General features: G+C 40.0%; 1 long non-coding RNA gene across 7 annotated transcripts in view; it reads right to left on the reverse strand.

Annotated features, from left to right (window-relative positions):
• Positions 1-1,893: 1,893 nt before the first annotated feature.
• Positions 1,894-17,571, reverse strand: part of LOC103472064 (uncharacterized) — a 34,213-nt gene continuing 18,535 nt past the window's right edge. The window contains exons 2-5 of one of the 7 annotated variants that reach the window (XR_014089806.1): positions 13,145-13,332; positions 12,832-12,944; positions 9,260-12,735; positions 5,221-6,131 (exon numbers count right to left, since the gene is read on the reverse strand). This is a non-coding gene — a long non-coding RNA (uncharacterized LOC103472064). Of the gene's footprint in view, positions 3,166-5,220; positions 6,132-9,259; positions 13,333-17,571 lie in introns of those variants that run through there. The other 6 variants (XR_014089803.1, XR_014089805.1, XR_014089804.1 and 3 more) reach the window with 6 other exon arrangements.

Consider the following 17,571-nt stretch of genomic DNA (forward strand, 5'->3'; position numbering starts at 1 on the left):
ACAGAGCAGACATGCATACAGACCAGCTGCATTCAGCAACAGAGAAGTAAAACCAACCAACAAGCATACTGGAGTTCAACTGGTGTTAGCATACTGTCACAGTCGTAAATATTGGATTCACGTAGAGCAGTGGTCCCCAACCCCCGGGCCACGGACCGGTACCGGTCCGTGGACCAATTGGTACTGGGCCACGCAAGAAATAATTAAATATTTCCGTTTTATGTATTATTTGAGTCTGGAGGATCTTTTATTTTGAAAATCCATTAACCGGATCCTCTCAGTTACTTATGCAACAACACTGAGCCCACAAGCAGTAAAATGAGTAAGAAACGGATCAGATATCTTTGGAAAGTTCCTTTGCAAAGGGGAAAAGGCCCAGAGAAGAGACAGCAGATCCAACTGCTCGATGAACCAGCGCAGATTCTCTGCAGATGCGAACCAGGAGGAATTTGTGAAGCTGTGCGTTCAGATCCCAGCAGGTGAAGTGCTGGTAATTTAAGTGGAGTCGTTTAACTTAATTTATTATAAGTTATTGGGGCCACAGTCAGTGGTTTTTGTCACTACGGACAAAAACCACAGACCGCGGACCGGTCCAAGTCTTGACCGGTCCGCGGTAATAAAAAGGTTGGGGACCACTGACGTAGAGGACATTTATTTGAGTCAGTGGAGTAAAGAGATTTGCTCCTTCTGGTAAACTCCTAGTTTCTCTGTGGTCAACTGTTCTTGTATGTTGCATTTGTAAAATGGTTTTGTTTCCATCTACAGTTTAAAGGTTTGTTGGCCAATCAAGAGCAGGAAAACGATGATCGTTAAACCTTTTTTTTTTTTTTTGCATTTTTAGCAGGGTAGGCAAATGTCAAGGCCTGTTGGGAAATTAAATCAGCATCTCTGTAAAGTTTGTCGTCAGAAGGAAGCATGAAGTTCTCTAAAATGATGTGGTAGATGGTTGAGTTGACTGGACTTCAGTAAACCCCGTAGACCGACACCAGGAGCAGACATGGCAACCCAAACCAAACCATCCAACTTTAAGCAACGTTGATTCTTTGCTTCTCCACTCTTCCTCCAAACTCTGGGACTTTGATTTCCAAACAAAATTAAAACTTTGGACCAGCCAGCAACAGTCCAGCTGTTTGTCCTCCACAGCCCAGTTGAGACGTTTCTGACTTTTGTCTCGGCATCGTGAGGAATGTAACGTTGTAGGGTCTGTCTGCACACAGTCGTGGAATTTAATCACAACAACTTGTGTTGTTGTTGAGATAACAATGAAAGTGACGACGAAAACAATTTATTTCTTTGTAGATAACGGTGTGACTGCGACGGCATGCTGCAGCATTCAAATGTAAACGCTGCTCTTGAAAAACATTTTACTTGAAATAGGTTTGCTTCTTCAGGATGACACTTTATCGAAGTTTAACTTAAACTGTACATAGTGACTGCGTTTAATTATATTTTCAAACTTATTTACTGATTGTGGAACGAACAGTGGAGAAAATAGTAAAAACAACTTTTACTGTCAGTTTTGGGTTATTGCTTTTTATTACTAATTAAAATTCATCAAGACAACGATTAATCAAAATTCTTATCATGATAGGAAATTATGAAAACGATATGGCTCGCCACTTCTCCAAACTCAATCCACACCTAGTCTAGCTTCCTTAAAGCATTTCTAGGCTGCAGTATTCCTTTTGTTCTAGCACTTTAAGTCACACTTTTTCCTTCCACTCAACTTTTCATCGATAAGCTTGAATACGGCACTCTGTGAAACGTACGCTTCTTTAACAACGACCTTTTGTGGAGGGAGCAGTGAGGCCAGTCTTCCAAGTTGTGTAGGTTAAGGAATCTATGGATAAAAAATTTTAATCGATTTTACGTAATGTAAAAAAAAAAATTATTAATTTTGATGTTGGGGGTTTTACTATCTGTAGGAAAACTACCATCAAAATTACAGCACATATAGGCTTGCAACATTTCCATCTATCTGTGATGGATATATTATATGAGTTTCATTTTCTGAAAAATATTCAAGTTTTTTTTCCCTCTTTTTTTTACAACAGTAAAATCTTTTGAGATGTACCTGTACGGGAAAAAATAAAGGGAAACTGTGACAGCCGGAGCGAATAGAACATTGAATTTAGCAGCTTTTGTCCCAAAGACAGAGACTATTTCAAAAGAGAAGAACATGAAAGAACTTGATGTGCTGAATAATATGTTCCTCTTGTTTTGAGCCTCATCAAGCACCAACACACTGAGGTGGACGAACGGAGCTGAAGCTCATATGAGATCTGGGAATTTGGTCAATTTAACCACGGATTAAAATCACACAAAAGGCAAAAGAGACAAAAAACATCAATTAGATTTAAAAAAACTACTATTAAACCTTAAAGTGAGGCTGCAAAGGTTTATTAAATTAACTTCATGCCACTGAGGAAACAAAGGACAAATGCTTTGAAATGAATATAACTGACTACTTTTTTCTTTTTTTTCCAAAGTGAATTTACTGGTAATTAAAAGTGTTTTTGAGACATCATTTTTAATATATACAAGTCCATACAGAAACCAGTGGTTGCAAATCTACTAAACATTACGTTTGAAGGTTTGCGTTTAAAAAGAAAACAACATAAAACCAGAATCAGATCTGCTGTCCGATTACTAACGTGAGTGTGTCCCATCAAAAACCGTCAGAAAATGACGGATATCGGCCCGTTCTCAGGAACAAAACGGTGCATGGAAGGTCAAAGCAAACGAGGATAAAGAGAGAAGATTAAGAAGCAAGACTGATCATAATACTAAGTCAGGTGTAAGGAAAGAAAAAGGAGGTTCAGAATGATAGGAGGGCTTTGCTCTGGTTCACTGAGTATTGATTTGACGTCAGGATGTCAGGAGATGGATCATGAACCCTCCTCCTCCTCCTCTTCTTTTTTCTCAACCTTCACAAATGTAGAGCAGTGATAGCAGCAATATGTTGTGTAAAATCTTCCAGAGTGTTTTCACACCTGACAGTCCCGTAGACTCGGCTTGACTGGGGATCAAAATTAAAACATTCGCTACATTTTCAGCTGGAGCGGTTCACTTTCAAACTGCACCGTGTCAAACCAAACCCTTTGTAAAATCGATTCTCCTCTTCTCCTGTGGGGGCGCTATACCAAGAACCACGTTCAGCAAAATCTAGAAGATACAAGAGAACTAGAATTAATATTTACATATCAGAATAGGACACACAGGCCTTGATGTATCTCTAAAAGTAAATTGTAAACATGCAGTGGGGCTTTGTGAGAAGTTTAATTTAAATAAAAAGGTTCAGCATGTTATCGTTTGTTCAGCTCATGAATCAGAAAGAAGGCAGTTCCAAAATAAAACAGACAAAATGAATATTAAATTTACAATTGATAACAGTTTTGGTTGTGATGTAAATAAAGTTTTTTTTAAAAATGGATTATTATTTTTGTATTTTTCAGAAATAATTATTTCTGAAAAATACAAACTTAATGGAAAGAATTTAGTTTATTGTAAAGAGGTTGAATTATTAAGTCTATTTAAATGTTTCTTTTTCCCAGTTTATCTTCTGTCCACACTCCAGTTCAGTAGGTGGCGGTAATGCTCCACCACAGTTGGTCCGCCTGCCGCCATGAAAACAAAACAAGAACACATGAAGCCCTCCAAAAAGACACTGAGCGAAACTTCCTTCGTCACGAAATGTGAGAAGATGGAGTACCGTGGGATTTTAATGGTTGTGGAATTTCCATTTTGTCTTTGGTTTCATGACCACTAGCAATTTCTCGCGCCAGCGCTGAGAATCGCGCGTTTGTTTTGGTTGCATTTACCCAGAATGCCGTGCGCTGTAGTCCGTTTCCTGCTTTTTGGAGGAAGCGTTGTCATATATTAAAATAATTTTTCACATATAGCCAGGTTGAACAACTAATTCACCTTCTAAAGCCAATCAATCATATGAAAACAGCATTTTAAAACAAACTCAGACTATGTTTGTCTGGAATTTATATTAGTTTGCCTCTTTTTTTTCTCACACAATCTTTTTAGACACCAACAACAATCTCCAGATTCAGATTATTACCATGACTTTGAAAATAGCTGGATGCACCAAACTGTCAGCTGCAATTTATTATATTCTTGTTAGAACCTTTTCTGTTGGCATTAAAATGTGTTGTCCTCATGCTACCTGTAACCTTATAGATGCCCGCAAAGTTAAAGCCTGAGCTAATAAATAAAGGAGGTAAAAAAAGAAAACATTCATGAATTGTGCACAAATCGATAAACAAAAAAAGAAAAAAAAATATCAGAGTGCAAGCCCTGAGCTAAATATGGCATGCCTGCAGTTGAAAGCTGAACGATTGGCTTAGCTCTGTTTGACATGGGAAGATAAATGGACAAAACGAAAAAAGGAAAAGGCAACATGGGAGCATCTGCAGTTTTGCTCAAGCAGCTGACAGATCTGCATCGCTCTATGTGCACCAGCATAGAGGAGGCGGGTGAAGACAAACAGGAAGGACGCTGTGCTTGGTAATGACTTTGCAGCCTCTGTGTCCTCTGGATGTTAGAACTGTCCACAGGTTGTGTGTGTTTTCCAGTCAGTTCACGCTGCAAAAATGTTATCAGCTTAAATGTGCTGTGATTTATTATGATGAGGTAATGGACAGAGCACAGCCTCTACTGACGCAAGCTAACATGAAGCTTTCACACACGAATCATCAGGTAAGGTAGAAATTTTTTATGTAGTTTCGTTGAACGCACCCTAAAATGAGCTTTACTTACACATTGCTTCATCCAGTCCAGAGGGCTCCAAAGCACTTTACATTACATTAAGTCATACATTTCGTCCGATTTTGTGTGACCCGCAACTACAATTGAATGACGCAAATTTCGTTCAGCACAGGTGGTTGATGCAGATGGAGACTTCGAAACTTTTTCTTATTGCTTAGAATAAACATATTTTTTTATTTCTTGTTCAGTTGGTCTTATAATAATTGGATTCAAAGCCAATTTTAAGGTTTAGAACAAACTTTAATTAAAATACTTTATTTGTTTAATTAAAATATGGCACACTTAAGTTTGTTGTTGAGTAGGTAAAACAAATAGTTTTTTCATTTCTTACGGATTTTTTTTTTTATTGTGTTTTTTTGACTGCAAAAACTTTTGACCTGACAGTTTTAGCCCATGTTCCAAAATCTGAAAATGAATAATCAGTCCGTCCACGATGTTGCTATGTTTTTGTTTTTGTGATTGTTTTGACCTAAAATGAATGATTTTATGGCAGCTTCATTTTTGGCATAGCATAACTTACAAAATCATTGAAATCCCTGCTCATAATATCCTTCCTGAAAAAAACAAAACTTTAAGGTAGTCAGTCTCTAAAGCACTGATAATGTTTTTGAGCACCTTTTGAAATAACATCCTTATAAAATTAAAAGCATGTCCTGAAGAGAGGTCAAAGTGCAAATGAAACATTTCATGAACTATTTACAGAATAAGCAAATCCTACACGAACATCTCAAAACAGTTTTTGTAAAAAAAAAAAAAAAGGCAAATGTTAGCGTTTAGCATAACACAAGCTTTGAACATGTAGCAAGACACGTCGTGAAACAGGAAGTTAAATTAGAAAGGAACCAAGCGGATTGGTCAGAATTCAGTCGAGTCAGAAAGGGAGGAAATACAGAAAAAGACGAGGTGATCGGTTCAGATTCGCGGAAAAGTTGAGATGACTTTCCGCAAAATACGTGAATGAAGAGTGAACTTACATTAACAGCTGCAACTTTGCGGAGGCACTTGATCCTGCACCATAAAAAAGGGGATAATACCAACTTCAGAAATTTATATTCAAATAACATGTTATTTTACGAGTTTTGCTAAACACATGTTGACATTTACATTTTCACAAACACACATGTTGCCAAATAATTCATGCATCACCGTTTGTGGCATGTTGTGCAACAACAGTAATTCAGTCGTCGTTTTGGCAGATCATAACCTTGCACATATTTCACCGGGTGTGTGATTTCATAGTCCTGCTGGTTCTCGTCATCTTTCTGAGCACCAATGCCATCTGTACAGAAAATGACCTTTTTATCAGCCACAGACATCCAGAGTCCCAGGCAGCGATGAATCAATTCGAGGCAACGCTGCAGAGAGGGGGGAAAAAAAACAAAAAACCTTGATCTGTTTTGTTGTGTTTGTCTCTGTAACACCTAATCGCTCTCATCCATCTTGCTGACATTAAGACAGGAAATTAATAATGAGGCCGGCTTCCTGTTTAATGAAGCCACAGACGAGGCGTTTGTAGCCGGGGAGGTAAAGGGAGATAAACATGGCCGTCTGCAGGCGGCAAACAGAAGGAAGTGTTTTGTTTCTTGTGATACCAATCAAAAAACACACATAACGCAATACTTATGACAGGTTCTCTTCAGTCCATACAGTGCTACAACCATAATAATAATAATAATAATAATAACAATAATAATAAAAACCTGAGGGAAGAAACTCTGACTCTGCAGAGCAGTTTGGAATTTGAATTTGATGAAACACTGAAGATGTGAGTTTGTTACAGAACATATATAAATTTACGTTTCTCATTTTGGACATGAACAAACACAAAGTCCTTTAGACTGAACCACAAAGCAACAATGAATAAAAACATTGAAAAAAAAACAATATGAGAATAAAGGAAGATTGATAACTGATGGAAATTGAGATATGCATCTAAATAATGAGCCTGTCAGCTAAAACAATAATTCCTATGAATTCTGTCATAAATGGAGTAGTTGGGCCATACCAAGAAACAAATGAAAAATAAAGGAGTAAAATTACAAGAATATAGTTGAAATGACATGATAATAAAGTAAAAAAAAAAAAAAACAATACCACAACTTTATTCTCTTATTATTTTGGCTTTATTCTTATAGAACTTTATCCTAGTAATGTTATGACTTTATTCTCGTAACTTTATTGTTTTTGCTTTCTTAGCATCGCCCTAATCCTCCGTCGCAGACGGGAACTAGCGGCTACCGCGGCTCTTTACGCTGAAACGCTGTTTGGGGGGATTTCTTTGAAACGACTCATGATGTCCTGCTTAGCAACCAACTGTAACCACAACAAACCACTAGCTTTAATCTGTTTTTTAAAACCAGAAGACATGAAATGAGTGATTTACCGAAACGCACGGTCTGACAAATGCAGATAAGTAGAAATAAAGAAAACATTTGCACACAAATAGCTTTCTTTGTGTGTGTGTGTGTGTTGAGGAGGATAACTTGGAGGCTTACATAACCATACATCAAAATATGAATAATGTAGAGTCTGTTCTCTATGAATTATGCATGGAGCTGTTTGCTTTCTGACAGGAAGTTGTGTGACTGATGCACCTTTGGTGTTTCAGTGGATATTTGGACATGTTTGAACTTGTGTCTTTGCATGTGTGAGTGAGAAAAAGGAAGACGGATAAAAAATAAAAAAAGAGAGAAAAGAATCTTGGATGAACACGGAGGATCTCAGGATTCCCTTTGAAAAGAGAAGAGAGGGGAGGGAAGCAGAAAATGGATGAATCATTTTCATCTTTTTTACTCATTCACACGTCTCTCCAACATGAATAACGCTGACACGTTTTGGAGGCATGCTTCACACCTACGGTTGAAACCAGAAGCTTCCATACACTAAATGAAAAGACACCTTTTATTTTCTCCCAGCCTTATGGGTAAATCAGACCAAACTTCTCTTGTTTTAGGTCGGCTAGAATCACCAAAACTATTTCTATTTCTTAAGACCAAGAACAATGAGAGAAAGAACTAGATTTATGTTATATATATATTATATATAAACTTCGTCCTGCCTCAAGTGGAGGAGTTTAAGTATCTGGGGATCTTGTTCACGAATGAGGGAAGAAGGGAACGGGAGATCGACAGGCGGATTGGGGCAGCGTCTACTGTGAAGCGGGCGCTGTACCGGTCCGTCGTGGTGAAGAGAGAGCTGAGCCAAAAAGCGAAGCTCTCGATTTACCGGTCGATCTACGTTCCCACCCTCATCTATGGTCATGAGCTTTGGGTCATGACCGAAAGAACGAGATCACGGGTACAAGCGGCCGAAATGAGTTTCCTCCGCAGGGTGGCTGGACTCTCCCTTAGAGATAGGGTGAGAAGCTCGGTCATCAGGGAGGGACTCAGAGTAGAGCCGCTGCTCCTCCACGTCGAGAGGAGCCAGTTGAGGTGGCTCGGGCATCTGGTAAGGATGCCTCCTGGACGCCTCCCTGGTGAGGTGTTCCGGGCACGTCCCACCGGGAGGAGGCCTCGGGGAAGACCCAGGACACGCTGGAGGGATTACGTCTCTCGGCTGGCCTGGGAACGCCTTGGGGTTCCCCCGGAGGAGCTGGAAGAAGTGGCTGGGGAGAGGGAAGTCTGGGCCTCCCTTCTGAAGCTGCTGCCCCGCGACCCGACCCCGGATAAGCGGAAGAAAATGGATGGATGGATGGATGGATGGATGGATGGATGGATGGATGGATGGATGGATGGATGGATGGATGGATGGATGGATGGATGGATGGATGGATGGATGGATGGATGGATGGATGGATGGATGGATGGATGGATGGATGGATGGATGGATGGATGGATTCAACAGAAATTGCTGCAAGCAGAGCTTCCCTATTGTGTGCGCCAACGTTTTCATTTCAACGTTTTCATCAACAAGTACATTGAAATTATCTTAAAAGGACAGCAGTGTTTGCTTTCCAGGGACATAGTGCCATTTTATAACACAATAAAGTAATTACATTACATTCAGTTATTATAAAAATGTTCAATGTGAGTTAAAAGAAATTTGACTTTGTAATTTAACGCCTCTGTCTCTTTAAGAAACTCCTGCTCTTTCTGAAACTCCACCTTCAGGAAGTCATCACTACATGGCTCCTCTATTAACCCTTTAACAACGTTTTCTCCAGCATTGCTCTGACAAGTAGCTCAGCAGTCCCATCAGGTGTTTGCTAATTGCTGCCGGCTAGTCTGAAGGAGCGGAAGGAGGGAGGGCTGTTTTGTGCAGCTCTGAGGAGGAACTTTCGTCCTTGAAGGCGGAGCTATGTCCACCCAGACGTATTCCACAGCTGAATGGTTGCCACGGGAGATTAAAGGATTTCTCAGACATTTATGAAAGAATCAAGGCAACACTCCAGGCGAGGGAATAACGTTATTATGACGTAAAGCTCAAAAAAGTCGATTTCCCTGGCTACGGCTCCTTTAACAATTGTTTGATTCAACAGACCTACCAGTAGCTGAAACAACAGAAATCCATGTTCAACGCCGCGCTGTCCCGTCGGTGCGTTCATGTCACTGACATCCTCCTGTTGATCTTCTACATCTCACATGCTCAGATTCTGCTCCGACGACGGCTCAGTCAGCCATAAAAGCGGGAAGAGACCAAATATTAACTGTCTGTGAAGAAAATCAATCATTCTGCGGACATGTAGTTACGTTAACTAATATCGCTCACGGGTCAAGTCACTTATAACAGAGCATGTTATGTGAACCTGTCAGCATCTACACGTGCAATTTAAAAAAAAAATCTATTCAATGTAAATTCTAGGATGCTGCGTTTTATTAAAGGTTAGATGTGTGTCTACACATAATATTAATCCAATGCCACATTAAGATGAGTAAAATATATGATTTGTTCACGTGGATTTGCTAAAAGTTGATTCTTCAGCTCTTCACTGGACTGTGGGAATCTGGTCATTTTCTCAACACGCGTCTTATCGGACCTGAACCCGAGCGAAAGCCGGCGGCATCATTTCCCTCACACAATTCAGATTAATGACTCACGCTCCTCCTAAAAATGGTCACATTAGCGCTTTAGCGTCCACACACACACACACGCACACACACACACAAACACACACACGTGCATGTTTGCATGCTGGGATTACTCACGTCCGCCCATGGATATGAAAGCGCACACAATCTCCTCCACCCACATGTGAGGCTAACAGGGGAGGAAAAAAAACACACCAAATAGAGATGAGAGATGCTGATCCATCTGGCCCGCCGACTGCCTCTGTGTCATAATAACAGGAGGACGCAAAAACAAAACAAAAATACAATAAAGAGTAAAGGACAGAGTGACACATCAAAGTGTGAGAGCTGAAGTGCATCGTTTGGTGAGTAATCTTGTCAAGTTTGTGTAAATATTCTGTTCTAAGCCGTCCCATTACACACAGCAGATCCAGTAGAATTATTCTAAACATAAAAACTTGTCTAGTTTTAAGTGCAAATATCTTAGTACTGGACATAAGACAAACTTACGAGAGACTTTTCAGCACAATGAACTTGTTTAAAGTAAAGAATTCTCTAAAGCTCCTCCTCAGAGCTGCAGCTTCCAAGCTTCTGAGCTTTGGCCTCACAGAGAGGTTTCTCCACCGTCACTCAGCTCCTTCAGACTAGCCAGCAGCAATTGGCAAACACCTGATGGAACTACACATCTGCTGAACTCATTATAGAAGCTACTTCTCAATCAAGAGGTGGCAAAAACTCTGCTAAAGAGTTAATGGAGGACCCATGTTGTGATGACTTTCTGAAGGCGTCAAATTACAAAGTTAAATTTCTTTCGATAAGACAACCGTGCAAAACTGTTCTAGCTTTTTGTCTAAACAGTGATGATTCTCTCACACTTTTCCTACAAAAATTGGACTTATTTACTCTTTAGAGTAAATAATGTTTACTCTAAATGTTTACTCATGTTTAAAAGTTCATGTTTTTAGTAGGTTATGAACAGAAGACAAACTGGAGGACACTGCAGAGCAATTCCACAAGGAGAACGGAGCAAAAAGTTCTGTTTAGTTTGAGGCTGACGGAGCGAGTTACAGCTAGAAGCTAGAAGAGCTCAAAACACTTTGAATCCAAATTAAAGTGACCAGAACGTTGGTTCTGTTGGTTCTGTTCCCAGATAAATACGGAGAAATGGGCCTTCTAAGGTGGAACATCATCTTTTTATTCATCCCACCTGATTCTTCCCCCTCTTTTCTTTTCTCTTCCACCTTCTGTCATCATTCTTTCATAATATATTGCCTTTTGCTTCTCTGCAGCTTTATCACCCCGTTGCCCCCCATCTACTCACCCCCAGTCTCTTTCTCCTTCCTTGCTTCTCAGCTGGGTGCAGAAAGCTGCCAGTCTGTCTCTACTGCGCGCGCACACACACACACACACACACACACACACACACACACACACACACACACACACACACACACACCCCTCTGGGGTGCATTGGACATCAGTCTGTCCCGCTGCGGCACCGATCTGCTCACCGTGGGTGAGGGAGGTGTCGCTCCAGATTTGATCGCCCTGCCCGTTCGTCTGAGAGGGTGAAGTTATGGCGATCTGGCATCCCGGGATGCTGGAACCCTTCGTTGCCAGTTTGGGTGTGGCCATTGCTCTTTCTCATTGCATAAAAAAAGAAATTAACTAAAATAAAACATGCACAAAAAGCTCAGAAACTGAAATTTGGGGGAGAAGGAGAGGAGGTTGGGTCAAAAAATACATTCCTCCTCCTCAGGTCTCATTATGTCACAGTTGGAGTAATTCTTCTTAAGAGGTGCAAGATGGTGTTTGAAAGGTGTGTTAGCTCTGAGGAGGCTGTGAAAGCCCGACACAAAGCAACACCAGGCCGGCTGGAATGATCCCGGCCAATGAAAAGACATTTAAGCTGATTTAGCCTTTATTCTCTGAAGTGCTCCCAATCAAACCTTATTAGGGATGACTGATTGCTTCACATGTATTGTCTCAGAAATAATAACTCTCAAATTGTCGAGGATCCCAAATTGCACTTAAATTCAATACTTAATTGGTCCAATCTTTCATTTCGAACAATGCCAAAAATAAAAGAAGAAAAAAACAATAATCACTTGCATTTCGTTCTCCTCATCTCTCCTCCAGAGTTAACACTGTTTTCGCGCCCCTCCTTTTACCTTCCATTATTAGTATCCCTTTATTTTTGCTCAGGCATCGCTTTTACGGCCGCTTGCTTGATTGCGGCCTCTCAGTTTCCATAGCGATGCCGGAGCAGATTATTGGATACAAATTGGACGAGAAAGAGATGGGGGGGAAAAAGGAAGCGCCGGCTCTCCTGCGGCACTCTGGACGCTTCTAGACGTTTTCACGTCAGCGCCGCCAGCCAGGCTGGACAGAGTGCGGAACGTGCTCCTGATGACGTCAGCGCGCAGCTGGGACACCTGGAGAAGGATGACGCTGCCGCCGTTAAGTGCAGCTGTTGTTTTCGTCATGGACTCAGACATTTGCAGGCCCGAGGACGAGTTGCTGCTTTTAAAATGAGCAAACTGCCATTTTTAACCAGCTTCAGATGGATCCAGCTTTTGTGTTGCTGACGTTGTTGCCGGCTTCGGTAACAACAAAAAACTTTTCATTTTAAGCTGTTTGCTGTAATTCCACCTCTACTGAATAATATTTAGGGCTGAATTTGAAAGGTTGTGAGCTGGAAATGACTCACTAAAGAATATGGTTAATGCTAATTACAGTACATTAATAGCTGATGACTGTAGGTTCAGGGCTGCACAGTTGGTAGCACTGTTGCCTTGCAGCAAGAAGGTGTTTCGACAAACATTTCCTGATTTTTGACCGAGTCTATCTTGTCCTCCATGTGCTGCAGCTTTACCTCCAGAAGTAAAGCCTGGCAGCCTGCCAGGCTTATAACACACTGGAGAGAAACCTTGAGAGCCTCCTGGCATATTTGCTGGGAAGAAGGAGAACAGAAGCAGAAGTTGATCATCTCTAAAATAAAATAATGTTCAAAATGTAATACGATGAAAGCTTGAGTGAAAATGAGAACCTTGACAGACCGGGCAACATGTCATAAGAGAGAGAAAAGCCACAAGTTAGCCACTTCTGCCCGCTGGAGGAGAGGAGTCAAGTCTTGTGGGATTTTTAAAGTTGCAGAGTGTCCTGGAGATGAGTTGCAACGCCCACATCAGAGAATCCATGTCCAAAAAACATCTACAGCAAAAAATGATTAACTGGCTCTAAGTGGTCAAATGTGTCATTTTCCATAGAAACAGGAACCCAATAAGCAGTAGTATGACAGGGGCATCGAAGGTTTACATTAGGAAAACTTGGATCAGACAACATATCTGTGGTTCTCCCACCTAGTAAATTGGCATTTGAGACAAAGCTCCACTGTTGCTCCTGGAGTCAGTGTTGTAGAACGTGGGCTTCTCCGGTTACTTCTGCGCACACATTAGCAGTCTTGCCTCCGTAGAGTGTCTGATTGCACAGAGATGATGTTACCACGGCAGCGACAGGGCACGGTTCCTCCACAAAGGAAGAGAAATACCTGAAAAACAGTTTGACAAACAGAAGGTGACTGGTAAGGAACAGAAAAGATGGGCCGACTTGGGCGGACGGAGCGGACATATGGTGATGGGGTGACTTCCTCAGCTGGATGCCTGTGACCAACAGCTTCCCTCCTGAGAGAAATCCTTCATTGTGTGTGTGTGTGTGCGTGTGTGTATGTGTAAATTGTGTACTCATGAAGCGTGCCAAATCCCTCCATCTGCAATCCACACTCCTAATGTTGGGGCAAATAAAGGTTACACTGGGACTGCTGCCTTTTTTTAAATCTTTGACTGGACAGCTAGTTGAGGAAAAGTGCTCACTTCCCTCACCATTCATGAACACATCACACTTTCAAACGACGGAGGGATTCTGAATTGTGTCTTTATTTTGTTGTTGTTCTATTTTCAGCCCAGTGGAGCTGAAGACATGATGAAAGGGCTTTCCCTCTTTTGGTTCCTGGATGTTGAAGTCCAACACTACAAAACGCAAAATCTTATAAAGTATTTTCTGTTTAGTTTCTAGTGTGAAATTCTTAGCACACTTGAAATAACCTTCCAGTGAAGGGCCTGAATGACTGCCGACCGATAGCCCTAACATCAGTAGTCCCCACTAATATTTAAATATGCTGACCCATGTATCAATTCAATTCAAAAATACTTTTAAAAAATAAATTTCCTCTTAAATGTAGCTATGATAGCTGTTTGAATCAGGTTTCTAGTAAAAAAGTGTGAAAATCTGTTCAGTCTTTAGCGAGTTATTATTAATTAAATGCGCTGACACATCGTTGTGCCTCAAACGTACAACGTTGAGTAGAGCTGGCGACCACTCCAAGATGGCGGCCCTACGTCACGTTTGCAACAGCAAGAAAGAGCAGTCCATGAGGCATCTATTCTTTTATTATGTCTATGGCTCAACCTCTCGCAGCTAGCTAAGCAAGAATGGTGGAATCAATTAACTTTCTCACTCTTTAGCTACCTAGCAACTCACGCACTCTTTGGTTACCTAGTAACTCACTCACTCTTTGGTTACCTAGCAACTCACTCACTCTTTGGTTACCTAGCAACTCACTCATTCTATGGTTATCTAGCAACAGCCTGTTGAGTCACTTGCGCAGCAGCAGTTTCTGGTTTTGCCTTCATTCCTCATAATTGCTTAAAAATAAAAAAATATATTAAAAAAACATTGTGGTGTGAAAACTATGGATAAAACAGGAAAGTATTCCAAATATTTAAAACAGAAAAACTAACAAAAAAGTATTTATACAGACTTATAAGACGCTATATTCATGATGTTGTAATATTGTTCAGCTTCACCATAATTAGACTATTTTTGTGTTTAAAATCCATTTTAATTAATTCTTTCGGATTATTTTCTACCAAATTGAGTTTGATTAGTTTGAATTTAAACACTGAAATTCATGGTTTGGGTAATGTTATCATTAATCAAATTTATATGAGTTATAACAACATTTAATTTCCCTTTGAGATCAGTAAAGTTGAATTTGTATCATTTGAAGGTAAAATTTTACAAAGTATTTTTTGTCCAGTTTTTAGTGAAAATATCTTAGAACACTTGAAATAAGACAAAACTTATTAATAAGCAACTTTTGAGCAAGATATGGAAGCTTGTTTAAGTCAATAACTCATTCATATTGATAAAAAAAAATAATTTCCGGTTCCACTGGTGGAATATTTCATTTCTAATATGAAATGTTACATGTGAAATAATCTGATGTAAGAAATTAAACAAATAGATCAGTCAGTCTTTAAACAGAAAAATTAAACAGATTTGAAGCTCTGACATCTCTATATTTCCTCCTTCCGTAGCACGAAAGGCTCCCATATGTGAGCATTTATCAGAGCTAGCTTGGTAAATCTGGCTAATTGTTGCCAACATTCTCCATCAAAATGAGAAAATTGACACTTGGCATGTTCCATAATTTAAAAAAAACAACTATTGAGCTTAAAGACATATCAAGGAAATATCCGGTTATTTTCTCTGTTTTTCTATCATACCATTAAGCTGACAGCTCCCTCATTCAACTTGCATCAGCCTGTAAAGAGCCCGGTGTTCGGATCTACTTTTTCCCCGTTCAAACACGCCGTGTTCGAAAGGTTCTGATCATCACAAGTCCGCGCAGTCAAGAAATTTAGTCTAATTTCTATAAATGTTATCAGGAGAATACAAAAGATCCATGCCATTTTGTCCATAACAATAAATATGCACCTACAAGCAAAATCACTGTTTCTAAATGTGATATTTTCATTGATCATTAGCAAACATGTCTGGGGGAAAATTTCCACATATAAAGCAAAAAACTTGTTTGGTTGTTATGAGTGAGAAAATATTTGATCATCAACTACAACATAAAATGAAACGTGGTTTTAAAACATTGATCTTCCAATAAAACAAAAATCTGAGCAGTGTGGTGTGCATTTTTACTTAGCTTCACCCATCTTCCTGTTAAATCTGACTCCAGCTTTTCAAGTATGTGCTGAAGTAAAAAAAAACTTAATGGTTGAACTTTATTTTGGAGCATCATAGTTAGGTGGGTGATAAATATAAATGCAACACTTTCCTGAACATTGCAAGATTTTTGAAATTCGTGTATTCTTATACTTTAACTGTTGCATCTATCTTAAGGAAATCTAATAAAATGTAGAAACAGGAAGTACTGAATTAATTATGAAAGGTTTATAGGAATTGTTTGATGTAGAAAAATCAGGCATATTTAAAATAAAATTCCTCAGTTACATTTATTGTTGACTCTATAGGCCTTCCACACGTCTTTTTTCATCTCCTTCACCATCCTGGTGTTAGGACATGTTCAGGTTCTCGACTGTTCATATTTGCATGTTTATCTCATGATCCCTTGGAGTTCAAGTTCTGCTTGTCGTTTTGTTTTTGTCGTCCCAGTCACGTTCCGTGTGCGATTCCCAGTACTTGTCCTGCTCTGAAGTGTTTACATTTTGATCATTTCCCCCCTGTTCCCCCTGCTCATGCTCCCCACACAGCTGTTACTCATTGAGTTCATTCAACTTCCCCCTTCCTCGTGTTGGTAATCATTGCTTTTGAATTTCTCATCCTCAAATTTTCCATCACTCCTCACTGGAGGTTTTTTTTTTCTGTGTTTATGGTTCTGTGTTCTTCCTACTGTTTGTAAGTTCTTGTTTTCTGGTTTTTGTTAGTAAATCTTCTTCCTCATGACATTGCCTACTTCCTGTCTGCAGTTGGGTCCTTCAATTTCCTTAAATATGGCAATGTAGGTAAGAAGTTATTTTCTTGTAGGCATTTTCTCAGTTGTATACAACTGAGAAAATGACTGAGAGTCCAGTTGCTCATCACCAGCCTCCCCAACGCTAACTTAAATGAGTATTCTCTTTCTCCGCCTTATCATTAATAATATCAGTAGCTAGTTTCAGAACATGTAGCTTCCTGCTACAAGGAAGTAGCTACCACTGGGTAAAAAGCGAAATATTTTTGTCTGGAAAGTGAAGGCTGCAAACTTTGCTGTGCGGCGTTAGCTTTAGCTGGCAGCCACCGCCTTCTTAATTCAGGATCGCTTGGAAATCCATGAAAACTTAAAAGCTTATGAAGACAACAATGTTCATGGTATTGCTTTATTTGTGTCTGAAATACAACTTCGCCTTTTCTAGCTGTCATGGTAACTCAAAGCGGAAACAAGAACGCGCGTTGCTCATGCGGATGCGACGTCAGCGCTGCAAGTGCAAAGAGCCCATTATTGCTGTTAATTTTTTTACTGTGTTGCTTTACAAACGGCACAACCATGTATCCAGGCATGTACCCAATTTGGCTAAAACCGAACCAGGCAGAGTGAGACTTAGCAGAGCGTTTTTACAGACACTCTGAGTTATTACCCAAAACCTTTTGGCGATATGATCAGCTGTCCTCCAGAGGTTCACTGGAATCTCAAAATGCTCATGTAAAACGAAACAAAGGTAATATTTTTCCTACTGATAAATTCGACTTTATTTGATGCGTTTACAGCCTGCTGCCAGCGTTTCACCCTAATGAAATACAACAATAGCGCAGCTCACCGGACTGCTTCGAACCGAAAGCATTTCAGTGAAACCTGGCTCACAAAATGATGAGCTGTAAAGCAAAATTCCAATCAAGACGGTCTGTTAATAGCGTGTTTACGATTTGTGGAGCTCGTATGTGTGACTGGGGGTCTTTTTGATTTGTAGTGATTAATCATAGAATGGCATCTGCATCG

This window comes from Poecilia reticulata, chromosome 11 (genome assembly GCF_904066995.2).
Source record: "Poecilia reticulata chromosome 11, P_reticulata-male-v2, whole genome shotgun sequence".
In the NCBI taxonomy this organism is placed as follows: Eukaryota; Metazoa; Chordata; class Actinopteri; order Cyprinodontiformes; family Poeciliidae; genus Poecilia; species Poecilia reticulata.